General features: G+C 35.7%; 1 protein-coding gene across 2 annotated transcripts in view; it reads right to left on the minus strand.

Annotated features, from left to right (window-relative positions):
* The window catches only part of Sec24AB (Protein transport protein Sec24AB), a 298,277-nt gene extending 278,567 nt beyond the window's left edge, over positions 1-19,710 (minus strand). For both annotated transcript variants that reach the window (XM_090378021.1, XM_090378020.1), the window contains exon 1: positions 19,594-19,710. The gene's annotated coding sequence lies outside the window, so the exon portion shown is untranslated. The remainder of the gene's footprint in view (positions 1-19,593) is intronic.
* Between the last annotated feature and the right edge of the window lie 332 nt (positions 19,711-20,042).

Here is a 20,042-nt window from a genome sequence, read left to right on the forward strand (position 1 = left end):
ACTAATATTAAACATCATAAAAACTTCAATAAGTCCTTTGATCCCAGCACTGTTTGTATACCAAGTCCTGAAATCTAGTACAGGCAACCCTTGTATAACATGGTAGTTAGGTTCCTATAAAATCTCACATACTGCTATATGAAACAGTGTTATATGAGACTAAAAACCAGTACAAAAAGGGAGGTTACATTCCGAAAGCTAACATAAATACCATTTTTTTATAACTATCAGAAACTTCATTTTTATTAAAAATAACAATAACTTAACAAATGCTGTCTTACAAACTGTGATACATATGTCAGATAATATACATTCATTTAATTTTCTTCCCCTTTGCTGCTAAGTACAACTAAAGAGAACATTTTCTGTTGCAAAACATTTTCACCTTCTGAACTTTCTTCTGCAGCATCTAGATTTCATACATCTTCTGCTCTTTAAAAAATCAGTAATCTGGGTTTGTTTTTGCTTGATAGATCTTTGTATATTTTTAAGCTTCTTTATTTGCTTTCCAATACACCGGTAACACATTTTCATTTATATATTTCATTGCACAAGTAGTAGAGTATCTATAAACTAGCACAGGTTTTATCATGTGATCTCCTAATGCATTACTGAGCAAAAGTAACATTACACAATCTTTTGATGACTTAAAATCTGGTGCAGTTCTCTTTTTTTAAAATAAACATTCTGTTGGGCATTTTTGTCCACCAAAGACCTGTCTCATCAGCACTGAAAACTTGATGTGGTGTGTATCCATGCTCTTCAATAATTTTTGAAATTTCTTTGCATACTTCTTGGTAGCTTCATTATCAGCCAATGCACTTTCCCCTTGAATTCTTATGTTATGTAATGAGAAGCTTTTAAATCACTCAAACCAACCTTTACTGGCAACAAAGTCCAGGCTAACAGAAGATTCACCATTTTCTTTTAAATGGTTATAAATTTTTAGTGCCTTTTGGTTAATTATACTACCATCTAATGGGGTCCATTTCTTACTGCTATCATCAATCCAAATACTGAGTGCTTTTTCCATTTTCTCAATTATTGCCACTTGAGAATGAGCTATCATATTTGTGGAAATGAAAGATCCTGCAGCAATAGCAGTTCTAATTTTGTGTTCATTTTTCTTTAAGGTCCAGATTCTTGCTTCATCTACATTTAAACTTTCTGCAACATATGATAGGAACTAAGACTATCCAAAGACTATCCAAAACTTGCATCTTTGGTTCTTCTTACTTTTTTTTTTTTTTTTTACTTGGTGCTTTCCTTAGGCATAATTTAGAGATGGAATTTAATTCACAAAGAAATTATTCTAATACAGTCCTTAAAAACAAAGTTTAGTAATACATACCCAGAAAAATTTATAAATGATCAAATAAAAGCCAAAATAACTTTACGAAAACCTTAAAATTTGCAAACCACACACTTCAAAGTCAATTTTTTTATGGTCTCAAACAAACAAGCACAAGTTCAATAGCACAGAACCTAACACAGGGATTTCCCAATAATTTTTTTGCATAATAACTAGCGAATCAACAGCAGGGATTCACAAAAAAGAATGGAAATGTTGAAAAATTACATCCAACAAAATAGCAGGGTTTTCCCTGCACAAAAGCTCAAAAATACCATGTTATACAAGGTTTGCCACAATTCTCTAATCGTGTTAGAACAAAATTGTGTTATATAAGTACCATGTTGTGCAAGGATTGCCACAATTTATCAATCGTGTTAAAGCGGAATAGTGTTGTAGAAGTAACGTGTTATACAGGGATTGACTGTATACCAAATCAACCCCAATGTTATACCTGAAATATTTCACCAAGATGGATCACTGGTTATTTTTTTCCCCATGAATAAGCCATTTTTAGTACTGGAGGATAACTACTACCAATTGATAGATTAAAAATATACTGGCAGGAAAATACAGTAGCTTATGTTTATAAAATATGGATATTAAATAAACAAATTAGTTAATATATACAGGACATTAACATTTCAGGTGCATTAAATTTTTTTTCTTAAATTAAATGATTTATTTTCTTCTGTAATTAATAGAAATGAAAAGTAAATAAGTTATCTCCTTATCAACTATTTATTAAGATTCTGACTTTATAGAACATTAATAAAATGCTACAGTTTTACATTCTCTTAGCCATTCAGTTTAATTACAACCACAACATTTATTACTCTCCTCCCATTTGGTTTTTTTTTTTTTTTTGTCTCTTCTCTCTTTTAGAACATCTAAAACTTTCAAAATCTTTAAAATCTTCAGTAATTTTATTGGGGTATTACTACCTAGAGGGTTTAATTTTTTTTAAATGGATGAATAAAATTCAGTGTCCTGTGTGCATTGGAGCACTTTACATTACAGTATACTCATAATAACCCTTATATTAATATTCTTAATTTTTTTTTTTTTTTTTTTTTTTTGTAAGGCTAAGTCCAATGAACAGCTTATGCCAAAGCATGTTCTTCAAAGCATGGAGTTCCACAAAAGTCCTGTTAATTTTTATCATTAATATTTTTTATTTAATTTGTACACATAAGATGTTAGGATTCTACAGAAAAATTTTAATTTGCAAAAGAGTTCCAGAGCCAAAAAAGTTTGAAAAACACTGCCTAACACAACTTAAAAAGTTAAGCATGAATTTCACACGTCTAATGTACAACGATCTTTTTCATAATAACAGCACCTTTATGGTCACCTAATACAGTTTCTATAGTGCTACAGTAATAAAATTAGCAGAAGGTATACGCTATGAATGTTATAATGTTAAATATTTTAATAATATTGGTTTTTTGAAGTCTTTCAAAAACCAGAAGGTATATGCTATTGACCTGAAAAAATCCAGAGGGTATATGGCATATATCTGCATAAACCCTCCACTATAGCCCTGCTACTACCTCTTCACAACATTAATGAAAATGTAGGTATAAAAATAATCTACATATAAAACATTATCTAAACCAGAACATCCAAAAATTCTATATTAACATCTCAATTTGCCTCGACAAAAGGAAGACATTAACTATCCATAAGAAAACCGTTTTATCACTCTGGAATGCAAGGCAAGTGAACACAGAACCACTAACTCACATATATACGAAAGCCATAGGAACTAATCAGATGTTTGAATCATCTGATTAGTTCCTATTAGTTCATATATTTCATCAGTGAGTACTTATATAAAAAATAGAGACAAAGAATGAAGGTCAAAAGGGTCATGTGTTATACACAGCATGAGGACCAAAGTATGCTGTAGCTAGAATGAGCTACAACCTGGAACCCTATTATGTGCACTGCCTTGTATTCCAAAAGAATTACTGTTTCCACCACAGGCATCATCGTCAGAGTACCTTCTTTCTCACACATGCCAATTTCCATTTTGATGTCCTTAAAAGCAGATATTAGATCCAGTTTATTTCCAGTTACTACACATATTGATTCATAAGTGGTTTATCATATTTTATTATATATTTTTTTGTTACTGCTAATATTTATAGATGATTAGCAGTAACAAAAAAAATATAATAAAATATGATAAACCACTTATTTGACACCCTCCTCACATAGGTACCTATCCAATTGAATATTCCCAACCTATTGGTCTCAACCTTAGAGGCAACTTATTCCAATAATCAACAACTTACTGGCAGAAAACTTTCTCCAATCTTGTCTAAACTTCTTCCTTCATAATTTGAATTTACAAGCCCTAGTTCTGAAATTATTTATAACAATGAAAATTTCATACTCACTCATTAAAAGTATAGAGCAATGTTGGAAAAAGTATCGAATTACGATTGAATTTGAAAGTGTCTTCAATTCTGACCAGACACCAGAGGAAATATGTTGAGAGCCTTGTCAATTGTTTCGGCAATGGAGAGAATGTGCAAGGCTTGTGGGTATAATTTATCTTGCCGTTATCTGTGCTTATTAACAGGAAAGACTGTTTCTACAGGGATGGAATACATGTAAACAGTAAGGGTGCAAGAATATTTGCTGATGCTCTCGAGGAAGTGATGGATGGATCAAAAAACTTCTAGCTTGAGGGGCTACAGAGCCTAATAGATTAACTAGAGCCTCAAGCAGAGGTGACAATGATTCTTGCACTGCTTCTATTGGAAAATGCAGCAGCTTGGAAAGAAGGTGCCTGAGATTTCAGGCTCTGCTGTGGGTCATCATGAAACAAGTGAATACATGTGCTGTGTAAAGGTAACTAAGAGTAAGGACATGTGCATATATACTTGCATGTACACTAATGCCAGGAGCATTGTAAATAAACTCATTGAAATTGATGAAACTGATAATCATCAAATGCAGACATTGTAGGGATAGCAAAAATATGGTGTCACTCAGATTGTTTGTTTGAGAATTTTTTAGGCGCATGGGCATCTATGGCTGTAGTGTCCCAGGTGTCACTCAGATAATGATGCTGAATTTGAATATGGGGAGTACAATGTATACAGGAAGAACAGACAATACAGGAGGGGTAATGCCCTTAGTAAAGAAGCATGTTAAATCTAAGGCAGTGCATTCAGTCAACCTGGGTGACTAGTACAACGTTGAGTCAGTTTGGTGTGGTATAAGTACTAGGAAAACAAAATTGAGAGTGTGTTATGGACCTAATGACTGTGAAGAGTGTACCAAACAGCTATACACATAAATAGAATAGGCCAGTAAATCAGAATGCCTTATAATGGGGGTTTTTAACTTTCCAGATGGCTGGAATTTGGAGGTAGGTTGCTCACACACTATCAACACCGTTGTAGATTTCTTGGATGACTGTTTTCTACAGTAGTATGTCACAGAGGCAACAAGAAAAGCAATACTCTTGATCTAGTTATCAACATTGATTCTACACACACGGAATCTGCAGGTAAAAGAACCACTTGTTGGCAGCAATCACAGTGTACTAATGGTGGAATTTAATTAAAAACATTACTATCAAAAAGGGTAAAGGGAGAGGCTTTTGTTTGACTACAGTGGTCTCTGACAGTTCTTAAATTCTATGCAATGAAACCAACTGATGATGATACCAACGGCAATTCTAAATGGGAAGCATTCAGGGAAGTAACCATAAAAGCTACTAGGCTTTTCATACTGACAAACTACTGTTCAAGGCTTAGACCTAAATGGATGTCAGATGGCAGCAATCACAGTGTACTAATGGTGGAATTTAATTAAAAACATTACTATCAAAAAGGGTAAAGGTAGAGGCTTTTGTTTGACTACAGTGGTCTCTGACAGTTCTTAAATTCTATGCAATGAAACCAACTGATGATGTTACCAACAGCAATTCTAAATGGGAAGCATTCAGGAAAGTAACCATAAAAGCTACTAGGCTTTTCATACTGACAAAGAACTACTGTTCAAGGCTTAGACCTAAATGGATGTCAGATGAACTAAAGAAACAAATGGCAGAGAAAAAACGTACATGGAATGCATATAAATTATCAGGTGATTCAGAAGCCTTATTGTAGATTAAATTAGTCTGTAATCAAGTCAAAGAAGATTAGGTTAAGACAGATTACGAGAAGTCTCTAGAAAAGAATGCAAAGAAAACCAGCAAAGACTTCTATACATACGTTAACAGCAGAAGGAAGGAATTGAATCACATTGTGGCACTTGATGTCAATGGGTTAACTGTCGATGACCCTGCTCAAGATTGCTCACAAACTGAATGGTTATTTTGCATCTACATTCACACATGAGGTATTCTTTGGGGAAGGGATGCCAGACGTTTCAATCTCTGATGGGCAGCAAAATGGCTTGGTAATAACTGAAAGAACAGTGACAGAAGAATTGACGCTGAACATAAAAAAAGCAAAAAAGGTACGCACACCTTTAGCTATAATTATGACAGCATCCTTGGATTCAGGGAAGGTCTCTATGGACTGGAGATGTGTGAATGTATACCCAATTCATAAAGGGGGATCAAAAGGTGACATGGGTAATTACATACCTGTTGGCTTAACATCTGTTCCAGGGAAAATAATGGAGTCACTGTTTAAAGAAATAATGCAAGACCATCTGGACAGAATGCAATTATACTGCAGTCACAGCATGGATTTGTTAAAGTGGTGGTGGGGGGAGGAGGTCTTGTCTAACCAATCTGTTAGGTTACTATTCTGCAGTAACCAAGAATTGGATGCAAAAAATAATTTTGATATCACATATTTGAATTTCAGGAAGGCTTTTAATACTGTTGGACATAAGACTGCTATATAAACTGGAGCAATGTGGCATTAAGGGCAAGTTACTGCTATGGATAAAGGAATGGTTAAGTGGAAGAAGACAACTCTGGGGTATCAACTCTGTGGTACTACACTCAGAGTAGTGGAAAATGAAAAAGACCCAAGCGGGTAATTGTGCAGTCAGATACAAAATTCTGAGCAGTGCAGACATGCTTCTGCCAGGATAGCTCATGAGGTTTTGTCAATGATATACAGAAACTTTGCTAGCAGGGATAAGATGATTACCTCTTTGCACCAGGCCATGGTTAAGCCACATACTGGGTATTGTATACAGGTCTGGAGGCCTCACTTTAGGAAGGATGTAGATCTGCTGTAACAGGTGCAGAGAAGGACAACCGGATTGGTAAAGGGAACAAAAGGGTGCTCTTACCTAGAAAGGGTTCAGTTCTGCAAATTACAGCTTCTAGAGACTAGACACCTGCAGGGTGATCTGACTGAGGTGTTTAAGGCCTTAAACGGATTGACTAAGCTTTTTGTAAACGGCATTCTTCCTCTTGCTGAAACTACAAACAAGGGGACATAAATTTAAGTTGAAGAAGAATGGTTACAGGACAGATGTGCAGAAGTTTGCCTTCAGCAAGTGGGTGGTTGACTGTTGGAACAAGCTTCCATCTGTTTTGTGGAAGTGGATGGTTTGAATAAATTCAAGGAAGAATGAGATTGTTGGAATGTATGGATGGAAGAAGTGTGACTTGTAGGGTTTTTTTTTTTTTTTTTTGCTGATGCTATATAAGCTTTCTTTCTTGCATTATTTGCCACTACTACTAGGCTTCAGTTCTGCAAATTGCAGCATCTTGAGACCGGCACCTATGTGGAGACCTGATTGAGGTGTTAAAAGCCTTGAATGGAGTGATTAAGCTGACTGTTAATAGTATTATTCCAGTTGCTGAGATACACACAAGGGAGCGTAAATTCAAGTTGTGGAAGTATTGCTATGGGATAGATGTGTGGAAGTTTGCATTCAGGCAGCAGGTGGTTGATTGTTAAAAAAGCTTCCGTCTGTTGTGGAAGTGGATGGGTTGAAAAAATTCAAGGGAGAACTAGAGAAATTCTTGGAAGATATGGATGGGTGAACTGTTTTTTTTTTTTTGGCTGATGCTAATATAAGCTTGCTTTCTTCCATCATTTGCCATTACTGCTACTACCAATCTTGACATTACAAATTTTGACGTCCTGCATCCTTTCATACATGTCATTTAAGAAAATCAAAAACAACAATGGTTCCAGTACTGATCCTTGGAAACCCCCCCTTCTTATATTGGCCCAATCTGGAAAGTAACTATATTCACACCTAATTAATTAGCAGTCATAATTTGTATTTCCTATGAGGAATTACCATTGCTACTGAAATATTCAGTAAATTCATTCACTTCTCAGAAATACAGCTCATACTCCTTTAATGATATTTAAACCTATCTGAAATCTTAGCCTGTCTCCAAATAGAAGGATGAATCAAAATAAAATAAGATTGTCTAAATTTAAATTATGTGCCACTGTTGGGAGTGCCATTAGTACCAATCCTTAATTTAAGGATTAGTGCTAATGCTTCTATTGAACAATATGGAGCACTGCCTCGTGGATATATATATAATATTAGTAACATCAAAATGATGCAAGCATGTACAGTATCAGCCAAAAAAAAAAAAAAAAACTACCCATTTCATTTGTGCATCCGTCTAATAATTTGTCCAATCCCCCTTTAAATTTATTCAAACTAGTCACTTCTGCAACACCAGGAGAGTAATTAGAGACAATAAAATAGTCTCTAATTACAGAAAATTTCTACACATCTATCCTGCAAGCATCCTTTTCCAAAGTAAATTTACATCTCTGTGTGTGCATCACCCAAGAGAGTGCAAGGATGTCATCAGCATTTAGTTTACTAAACCCATTTAATGTTTTAAACACTTTAGTTATGTCTCATCGCAGATGAGTAATTTCCAGATTCTTTTGTGATAAGAATCTCCTTTTTGTGCTCCTGACTAATCTTGTTGCTCTTCTCCATGCCCATTTCAACAGATCTACATACTTCCTAAAATGATGCTTCCAAATCAGTATGCACTATATGCAGTTGTGCTGCATCGGGCAGCTGAACAACTGTCTTATAAACATGATAATCGTCTTTGTCCTTGCTGATTAAATTCCTGTATATTAAGTGATATGCAGTATGATGGTGTTCATAGTTACAAGGGTGCCAAAGATAATGCAATGCAGTATTACTTAATATTCAGTTTCCTACAGTAGAGAGCATCTCTGCAATATAAATTCACTAGCATATGGAAAAGGTTTACATCACCAAGTGTACAAATGGGGAAATCATTATCAAGAAACAAAAATTCCAGAAAATAATGCCTCTCATCTCAAACAATTGTCCCAAAAGAAAATTTTGTACTGTCTTGCAGACATCAGGAAAAATCAGTGCATAGCAGTTGATGATATGGCCAGAGAGCTAAATGTTAATAAGTCTGTCTGCACAGCCATCATAATTTTAATTTTTTTGAAGACATTATCTAGAAGAATGTAGATTTTAGATAATGAGGTGAAAGAATCCATCCAACAACCACCAAGACGTTTATAAGTAGGGTATAAAAAATAATCCAAGTACAAATGGGATACACTTAAACCAAAAGTTTTTAAAAAAGCGTATCAGTTATTTAAAAAAAATAACTCTTTTTCATTTGTTATTGCACAATCTGAGAAGTAAATACCAGGCAGCATTAAGTCTTCATCACTTTCACTGCTTGCTTTTCCACATTTTTGACCCAGGATTGAAAACCATGGGATTGAGTCAACTTGGAATGAAGAGGGCAGACACATTTTTGGGCTTTCTCACTGACTGAATTAGCCACCCTCTGGCAAAGTTTGCTAGACAAAAATATCATTTTTCTTTTGTAAAATTGGAAGAAAAAGTTCTAAAAGTAAGTCAGTTTCCCCCTGCAAATGGTTTAAAAACCTGATTACATAACAAAGTGGTAAACAGGTTAAACAGTTTTGATTAATCTGGTTAGGCAAAACTTAGGTGTGTCTACAGTCTTTGATAGACAACCACAACAATTTCTATACATCTGGAACTTTATTTGCTCAACTATGCCAAGCAGTTCTTAGAACTTCTAATGACACTTGATTCACACCAAAATTATGCCCCCACAAGAGCTACTTCCCCATCTTTAACAACTATATCATATCAGCCACTGGAAATCCCCATCCAAGTCTGGAAACATGGCAATTTTGCCACTGTTTACACACCACTTTTGGACATCAAATTAATGATAAATACACAGAGCTTAAATTATATAATCATTCAGGCACTACAAATTCTCTTGCTTATTAGATATTACAGTGCCATTACTACAAACACCCTGATAGAACTGCAGCACTAAAGGAAGGATAATGAAAAAAATCTTTCCAGCAGTAGACCATTAAGGACAGAGGAAAACCTAACTTCAATCCAAAGTGGGACAACTGTTTCTCATTACAGGTCATGGATCTTTCTTTTTTTGCAAAACTGAATGTACTTGGAATTAGTGAGAGGTCTATGTGCACATGCAGAGCATTAAAGGACTGGAATCGGGTTTATTATGTATGCAATAAGTATGATGACTTGTGAAATGAGCTAGTTTAATTGCCATGTTTGTGCAGATTGGAGGATGGTTGTGGGGAAACTAATAAAATCAAAAGACAGTCTGCATGCATTTCAACTGTTTGCTATACAGATCTTTCAGAGGAGAAAAGTATTATTACAATTTGAGGAGCATTACAGGTGACTGACTGTGGAGTGTTTCAAACTGTTCTGTGGCAAATTATGGAGAAGTACAAATAAGGTTCATGGAAGACATGTGCAGCTAAGGTTCAAGCTGTTCAAACATTAGCAAGTATACTTGCAGCTCATGATGCTGCTTAATATTACGTTAGAAGATTTAGCATTTGTGGACTGGTTCCTAGTGCCACTATGGGTGCATAATTTATTACTCATGGCAGTTCCCGGTGCTGTTATCAGCATATACAGCTCATGGCACTAATATTAGCCTATACAGCTCATGGTGCTGCTACCTCCTGATAAATGAAGATGAATAAAACTGAACACTAAGTGTCTTGTGAAAAACAATCTAGCAACTGATACTGCTTCTTTGGCAAGCGGCCCCTAGCCAGAAACTGGCAACTCTGCTATATACATATATATTATATGCACATAATATACACATTCATATGATAATAACATGAAAAAAAAAAATGAAAAATGCTTCTTTGGCAGCTCATGATGCTGTTTCATTTGTATCAGCAAATGGTGTTTTGACTGAAGAATTCTGATGCTCACTACTTGGTAAAATTGTTGACAGCTCCTTGTACTGCCATTACAGGGATTTAAGATTCCAGGCTGGTGGTTCCAATTTGCTGAACTGTGTTTCCTAGAGCTACAATATTCAAAAGACTAGAAGAATAATCATTACGGCAAGCCACAACTATTCTGAATAACTGAAATCGACAGTTTCCAATCAAAATGCTACTGGCACAGATTTTCCAATCAAAATGGACAATTGTACATTCATGATGTACCATCTCAAATAATGGTTAAGTGTTTTCCCCTGGTGACTACATGAAGAGAGCATGACAGTAGGTTGCTCAGTGCCAAAACACAGAAAATATCTACACAATTCATGTAGTATAAGACTTCATTTCCCATTTCAGTTCATAGTTGGATGATCACTTGCAGGTTCCAGCTTCAAGGAGCTTCTGTCCAGTGCAGGCCTATTTAGGAGAATTATGGTGGCTCCAGTGGAGGGGTACACCACCATAACTGCCAAACGATTATGGCTGGATTACATCAATTGTATCCTCTATGATTGTTTATGCCTATACACCTTCAAGATCTAGAGTAGAAGACTGACTGATAATAATTATTATCGTAGCATTAGAATGACTATTATCGATAATGACTACTATAATTTTTGTAGTCATTTTTGTAATATTGGCTTGGATACCGAAATTAACATTTGACATATTCAGCATTCATTGCTAATACATTTGAAGTAGACTTATCACCATCACAGCAAAAGAACTTAAATGCTTGTTTGGAATGCTAGATCGATCAATATATTAGATAGTAAATCCCTGGTCCAGCTTCACGTGCCATAGATGATGTATCTGCATGGTGTTATAAATTTTTAAAAAATATTATGTTTATAATTAGTAAATGGAAGAGCAACAAAGCTCTTCCATTATGTTTATAAACAGAACAATGCTATATATTTCCACATAATACTAATGATTAAAGCAAGTTCATTTGTGAACTTGTATGCACCATTATGATCACAAGATAACCAACTGAGGGAATCTGCTACAAGAATAACCCTATACTCAGCAATTCCAAATGCATATAAATTGCATTTAATTACTGAAATAACAAGTTACCTTCCTTTTTGCATTCAGCAATACATTAGACTCTTTAAAATCGGGCACCCTGGGATTGAGAATTTCTGGATTTTCAAATTTTAAAGAGATACCTAGTGGTCAGGCCTGGTGCTAGGGGTGTGTAAGTGAGGCATTTGCCACAGGCAGTGCCTAAATACTGCTAAACGCACTACTACATATATATGTAGTAAGATACAATATGAATTGGGTGCCATAACAAGGTTTTGCCTCACAGAACACAAACGCTAGCACCGTTTCTGCTAGTGGTTGAGCAGTTTTGGAGAGCTACATTTCAATGAATATTAAGCCAAAAGCAATACAAGCAGCAGACAAGTCCTCATGCAACTCTGTCAATGCGATTACAGCTATGAAATCGGTACAGCAAAGGTTACTAGACCCAGTTAATAAAGTGTTTTTTCTATAGTGCATTTCAGGATTCTCTACACATAATTGGAATATGTTTTCTGAATATAAGAGAAGCAAGAAAACAGCTGTGGCTCCAACAATATTGATCAAAACCTTCCAATACTTGAACCCTCAATTTCAATAAGGTCACTTGTGTGGTATCTGTGTGATCTCCTTTTTTTTTTTTAATTATAAAAAAATTTTATAGCTTTTTCAAATGAACTGAAAAAAGTGATCTATTAATTATGATTTGCTAAAAATAATTAAGAAATATCAAACAAAAATAAATGTGAGAAACTGATAGTAACAGTAAAGAAAATTTATCATATTTTTTTAGAATTTTCAAGGTCAGTGATCCCCCGACAGAAACTCAGATGCTCACGTGGCATCTGGCAGACATAAGGTTCTATATTTTTGTCAGCTGTTCACATTTACCTGGTGAAATCAAAGCTCTATGGCAAGATTAAACCGTACTTCTGGGCAACTCCCATTTCCATGTAGCTGGTGTCTCACGGCCTCTACATGGAAATGGGAGTTGCCCAGAAATAAGGTAGATGCTTTTACTCATCTGGCATCCGTTAAATGCCAAAATAAAAATTTAATGTCTCTTAATTCACACTACATCAAAACAAACAGAAAATGCTGTAAACCCAGTTAGAGAATATTGGTGAGCAAAGGTACATAGGAAGATCTGATTTCATTTACAAATTTAAAAAAAAAAAAAAAAAATTTAAAAGAGAAGCCTGTCAGATGCCATGTTAGCAATGGAAGGCTAACATATTGCATAGGAGGCTGCATTTGTATTGCATTTAGTGGCCAATTTATTAGGTACACCTACCTAATAGCAAGTACGCCCCTCTTTAGACCATAGAGCAGCCTGGATTTGTTGTATCATGAATTCAACAAATTGTCAAAAGTGTGTGACAGGGATGCTGGCTCACATTGACTCATGTGCTTTATAGTTCTTGCAAATTGGATGGTTGAGGATCTCTAGTCTTTTTTTTTTTTTTATGAAAACCCCAAACATGAGAAGTATTAGAACATACAGTACTTAGTGCTGTGCTTGGGTTGGAGGTTGAACAGAAGAATTAAGATATTTGTTCACATTAGACTTGAACTTCTGTAGACTAATTTTCAGGAAATATGTATGAAAGAAGGCTGTTCCAGAAAATGGCAGTTGAATGAATAAACGACAAAGATGAAAAGTTGGTTCTGTGAGTTTTAAGTTGGACAGTACATGGATGTTGGCTGCACATGTTCGGACTGTTCTGAAAGGGAGTGGGAATTAGAGAAGCCAATTAAGAAGAACAGTGCCCATAGAAGTATCAGTAGAAAATGCATGCAGCAGAAACAGTACATCTATGAGAGAGCAAGTGGAAAGACTTTGTTAGAGATGAGTCATTAATTAACCTAACTGCCCTCTTCTGAATGAAATCTAGAAGCCTGAGAGGTTTGGAGGCAACGCCCCAGATGTGAGAACAATATTCCATGGTAGAGCAGATTTGTAGAGTGAAGAGCTGTTTGGAAGAAAAGTAAATACTAGAGCGAAAGAGAATACCAAATTTTTTAGATGCACAGGAAGCAATATTTGTGATGTGCTTGTGCCAAGAGAGAATAGAAGTTAGGGTAATCCCCAAAAGAGATATATCATCTTGCCTAGAAATCGGAATGTAACCAAATGCATATAAATTGCAAGGATTGAAATCAACTAAGTTGTCTTTACACACTGGAGATCGGCATTTAAGGAATTGGTAGCAGATATTCGAGAAGTTAAAGCTGATTGAGTAGGGCAAGGTTTCTCAAAATGGAAAGAGGAATGCAATGTGCTATCATCGACAAAACTATAGATAGGATTTCCAGTCAATGGAAGGTCATTAATATACAGGAGGAAAAGAGTACGATCACCCACAGTGAGCGATCAGAGAGAAAACTCGATAACCAATTACAAAAAACAATAGGCAAACCATACCATAAGATGGAAGCTTGTTTAGAAGACCTTTATGCCAATCATGATCGAAAGCCTTTGAGATGTCAAGAGCAACTGCTTGTGTTTCACCAAACTTTTCCACTGAATTTGTCCATAAATGGGTAACATAAGCCAAAATATCACCAGTGGATCGACACTGACGGAATCCATACTGGCGATCGTTAGTCAGACGAAGGGTTTCTAGGTAGTTTAAGAGTTGGCAGTTAATTGATTTCTCCATTACTTTAGAAAGAGTAGAAGTAATTGCAATGGGAGGATAATTGGATGGGAGGGATTTGTCACCCTTTTTATGAACTGGCTGGATATAAGCAAATTTCAAAGCAGAAGGAAAAACACCCTTTTGTATCAGAAAGTGAAAAAAGGCAGCAAAGAACAGGAGTAAGTTCAGGAGCACAGGTTTTGAAAACAAGTGGAGAAATACCATCAGGACCTGGAGCTTTCTTAGCATCACGATTCATCAAAATCCTTCTGACATCCTGTTGACAGAAGACCACAGGAGATATTGAATGGAGCACGTTGGGAATAGTAGGAGGGTAATGATCTTGGTAAAAATGTTTTACCAAGATCATTAATACACGAGTTGGAAGAAAAATGGGATGCTAGAAGGTCAGCTTTATTCTTGGCTAAAGTGACAACAGAACCATCTGGTTTTGATAGAGGTGGGAGCAGAGTTGGACAAAAGTTGCAGCCAATAGCTTGGGCAAGAGACCAGAATGCTCGGCTATTACTAGGGCAAGAAGTAAGTTTTCTTTTCTCAGCCTGATCAACATCTGGTTTGGACCAATTAACAATTTCTTTACAATTATTGCGAGCTTTGATGTAGGCAGAAAATGAAACTGAAGAATTGGAAACAAGCCAATTACGATATGCAACATTCTTCTCTTGAAAAGCCTTAGCACATTTATTGGAAAACCAAGGTTTAGATAAAGGGCAAGATTTTAAAGTGGAGTGTGGAATAAAGGATTCCATTCCTACAAGAATAATTTCACTGACACGATCTTAGCAAACATTGACATCAGAAGTTTTGAAACAGTAATCAGACCAAGGAAAAGAAATCTCGCAAGTCATCCCATTTTCCATTCTTGTAATACCAAACAATACGAGATTGGGAATAGCCATGAGATAAAGGTTCCTTTGGAGAAGAAACAACCATCAAGTTGTGATCTGAGGTGCCTAAAGCACCACTCACTTCGACCATGCACATAGAAGGATTGTTTGTTAGAAAAAGATGAAGCGTGTTGGCTGTATGGTTAGGATTGTCCAGTATTCTGGTAATTAAATGAACAATCTGTGTGAGGTCATTAGTAATTGCAAAAGCATAAGCATCTCGACCAGCTGGGTCGGTGTGACTAGAAAATGGAAGCCAGTTGGAGTTGTGAACATTAAAATCACCAAGGAAAATTACCTCACTGTTAGGAAAGTTGGACTGGAGAAAGTCAAGTTGCAAAGAGAGGAACTAAAAGAGCTCCAAGTGATTAGTGGAGTTGGGAGAACAGTCTCTGACAGGGAATATTGGAACAGACATATGCACAAGTACCACCTTTGAGGCAAAAGGAATCATACAGCAAATAATTTGGGCAACTGAAATGAGCAGTAGTTGAATCAATCGATAACTTTGATTCTGTCAGAAAAAGTACATGGGGTTTGGCAGACTGCAAGTGGAAATGGGCATCACTGAGATTAGAACTGAGACCACATATATTTGTGAAATTAACTAGGAAGTGTTTGGATCTTTTCGCAGATAAGCTTACTCTATTAATTTGACAATTCATGGTGTATTCAATAGTAAGAAAAAGTGGGGGGGGGGGGGACATGCTGTATGAAGTAATAATTTTTGGATATGGCATACACATGGTAAGAATATAACCAGATCCTTAACATAATGTGGCCTCAACAATGCCCTTCATACACACTAATCTGACTCCCTCCAGTCACTATCTGGCAGAGTAGAGGTAACAGCATTATACACTACCTGATCCGGAAGCCTCCTAGAGAGTTACCAATAGGTTCGGTCCGGTGTACTAACTAGCGGACAGCCTGCAAACACCATTTTAGAGCTGTACCCTTGAAATGTAAGGAAGATTGGATCTCGCCATGATGTCCATCATAACCTCAAAAGTCATCAATCATACTGCATGATGGAAGAGATGGGGAAGGGTTGACCAGAACTTAGCTCTGGTGGCTAAACATGGGTTCTACCACTTCATTAGTAATTGCAAAATTACTAATGAAGTGGTAGCTTCCAATAAGCAAAGTGGTGGTATTGCACCAGTTGATGAGAGTCATCTGAAGAGCTTATTCTGCCTCATCTTCCCATAGAGCTCAAATAGATTGAGCTATGGCGACTGGGGAGGCCACTGAACATGCCGAATTCACTCTCGTGTTCCTAGACCCAGTGTGTGCAAATGTTTTGTGAACTGGTGCATTATCCTAATAGCAGAACCCATTTGCAAATGGATTTTGCAGTTATAAAGGGATGTGCCTGGTCAGACAAAATTTCCAGTTAAACTGTGACTTCTACATGTTTCTCTACTAGTATGAAGAGATCCAGTGTATACTATGAAAATACTCCCCTTATGATTACACCACCACCAGCCTGCTTTATTGACACTTGGTAGGATGGGACCATGGACTTGTTTCATATTCTGCTTCTCCCATTAACATCAAACAGAAGGAATCATAATTTGGCAAACAATTCTAATAAAATATTAAATAATACTGCAAGATGTTTAGCCAGTTCTGCGATACTATGCGAATATTGATAACAGGTAGCTGGCTGTGTAATTTAGACTTGACAACATCCACAATCTAGAAATGACATCAAATTAACCTCTAAATGGTTGGGTTATTGGAATGTTTTCTGTAGTTTTTTTTTTCCCAGCTTGTTTCAATAATCATTTTTTGCCTTTACATGGAACAAAGTGTTGTTTGATTATTTATTTAAAATAATTCCCACATATATCTTCTCCTGAGAAATAAGATCAGACAATATTCTTCCAATCCTCATTATCTAGCATTGGTGTTCCTGAGTCCAGTGTAACCATACTGTCTTGTTTTTTTACTGACAAGAGTGGAACCTGATTCAGCTGTCACCTATACTATACATGACAACTTTGTACATTCTAAAATTCTCTTTGGTTCAAGCTGCACAAGTCTTATCAGCCTCTATCCACTTCTCACATAAAACTGTTTCCAACCACAGGATCAGTGTCAGCCAGATGTTATTTGGCTACAAGACCAATCTCAATACACCTGAGAAAGCAATACATGAAAACTGCAGTAGGGTTGCCATTTAGCTACTCATACTGGTGTCTGGCACCAACTACCATTCTACATTCAGTCATCTTGCCGATTCTTCCACTGAACTGGACATATACAATATCCCTACATTCTGCCTATTTCATCATTGCATGATATGAACATGTCATGTGATACTGTTAGCAAAGGAGCTCCCCACTTTTTGAAAAGTGATAGATATACCTAATAAAGTGGCCCCTCAATGTATTTGCAGCAGTCATATTAGATAGTAAATTTTGTTACTGATAGAGGTTTACAAACAGCTTGATATCGGCTAATAAAGTCTAAATTCATGTTCACCAGCAACCACATTAGATATGGACTAACACCTAGAAACCTGAAGAAGAAATCTTTATTGTATACAGATGGCACATTGCTGTACACAGTACCCATCACAACTACAAGCCAGGGGTTTACCTGGTACCAGGGAGCTAGTAATCCAATGAGTTGTACAATTCAGTCTCCTCAACCAAAACAATTGCAGAAAGAAACAAGTAGTATAAAGATACCAATCATTGCCTATGGCTGAAAGAGTACCATTCAGCATGCTACATGTGGTAGTACCAGTCACTGTATAAGTACTATTAATTTCTTAGCACTACCTGCAATCTTTATTATTTGTAAAAATATGGAAAAAAAAAAACAGCCCACCACATTTACTTTTTATGGAATCTTGATTCGATTTCTAGTGCAGTCATTTTCATTACCTTCAACTATTTTCCTCTGTGTGACGGTCACAACTACTTAGTTATGAGTTGGCCTTATTGACTGTGGTGGAGAATACCCTAATGATAAATTTGTAACACGAATTTGTCAATGTGGTTCAGAACATAACAGTGAAGACTACTTGAAATATCTGCTAAAGAGATGTCAAAATATGAATAATATCCTGGGAGTATGGATCAAAAGGCAAGAAAATTGTGTGGTTGGTGCACGGGAGGGATATGCAAATAGCATAGTCATAAAAGGGCTGGATCTCATTAGTGTTGCCATGTCAATTATGTATTTCAAAATTCGACTAAAACTTATTAAGCAAATCTTGTTAATGAAAAGCATCGACTAAGGTGTCAAAGATAGACTAACTCACAATTGCAGATTCTGTTATGCAAGAATATCTGTTTCACAGATAAACTGCAATTTAAAATTAAGCATCATTTACATATAAATTCATGAAGAAATGTTTCAAATTCACAATTATATTTTTTGTTTGTTTTTAAATACCTGTCAGTACCTTCATTTTAAAATGTAACTCTAAGAAATATAAATCCATTCTTTATCATACAATAGTTATTTACTATTGTATTCATTACTTTGTGCTTCATAAATAAAAATATAAATAATATGTAAGATACTTTTTCTCCCTTGCCACTCCCAAGTAATTATTTCACGAGCACACAACTTAAAAGTGGGCAAATTAAAATATATAGCAGCTATATACGACTTAGGCTCTCTAACAAAGAATTGCACATAAATATTTCTGAAATTTTGGGGCAATAAGAATAAACCCACGTTGTGACTACTGAATATGGTATGGTATAACTAAATTCACTTTAAAATTGAATAGGCGTTCAGCTGCAGTACCATTTGACAAAATGGTAATGGTGAATATAAAAGTGCAGTTAATGTTTTAATTTTTTTTAGAGATTGCAGGTGTGTGTGTGTGTGCGTTCTTTCATAACTTAGTTCTGTAAACTAATTGTTTCAATAAGGTGTGCTGCATATCAAATCAATTAAATGTGTTTTGGAAATAATGCTAAAGAAAAGGAGAATATAATAAAAATCAACAAAAAATTATATGGGTAAGATGCTATTAAGCTGTTTGAAGCGCTAATTATTATAACAAATATGAAGTGTTACAGATAAGTGGATTACTAGATCTTGTGCACAGTAATGAGCATGCATTTAAGTTAAAGAATAAAAAGCATCTCAAAGGTTTCATGTTCAAAATTTACCTTTCGAAACAAAAGTAAACATCTGAAATTGCAATAAATGTGTCAATAAACACAATCTAAGCCCAGATAACTAAAACTATTAGTTCAGAATTAAAACGAATATGCGTAAGTTGTATTTCCGACGTACTAAATAGTACACAGCTTAGGCCTAATCAGGACATGCCAGTTATTCAGACCTTCGCACTATGAAAATTAGAAATTAAATCCCATTAATTTTCGCTACATAATAAAAATTGTTGGTATGGCAGAACATGAGCAACAATACGCTTCGTTCAGAAAAGTACTTACAAGAGCGTTGAAAGAAATCAAAACTACGCTGAATAAAAAAAACATCAAGCCATCCAATGTACTACACTCCACACTTCGTTAAAAACACAGACGGTGAATTGATGACGTTCCTCTTTCCTAGAGGCCAAACCGAAGTAAATTATGCTTGCGTACCATGACTGACGTGGCCAATACCCACAATTCTGTTCGGAAAGAACAGATAGTATTAGACTTAACAAAGTGATCAGCTGGTAAGCATCACAAAATTTTCGTCGACTCAGCTTTTCTCCAGGATTGTTGAATAACTTGCCTTCCAATGCTCTTTTCACAAATATAAAGTTGTGGAAAGAATTGGAATACAATTCCAACATATTAGGTACAATAATCAATTCTGAATAAAAAGTTTGGAGATTTAGTTTTTGTAGTGATGGTTTTTTTTAAAGAAAATTACCCGTGAAGATCTGTTGGAA

Source organism: Mastigoproctus giganteus, chromosome 7, assembly GCF_048544385.1.
Source record: "Mastigoproctus giganteus isolate SK-2022 chromosome 7, ASM4854438v1, whole genome shotgun sequence".
Lineage (NCBI taxonomy): Eukaryota > Metazoa > Arthropoda > Arachnida > Uropygi > Thelyphonidae > Mastigoproctus > Mastigoproctus giganteus.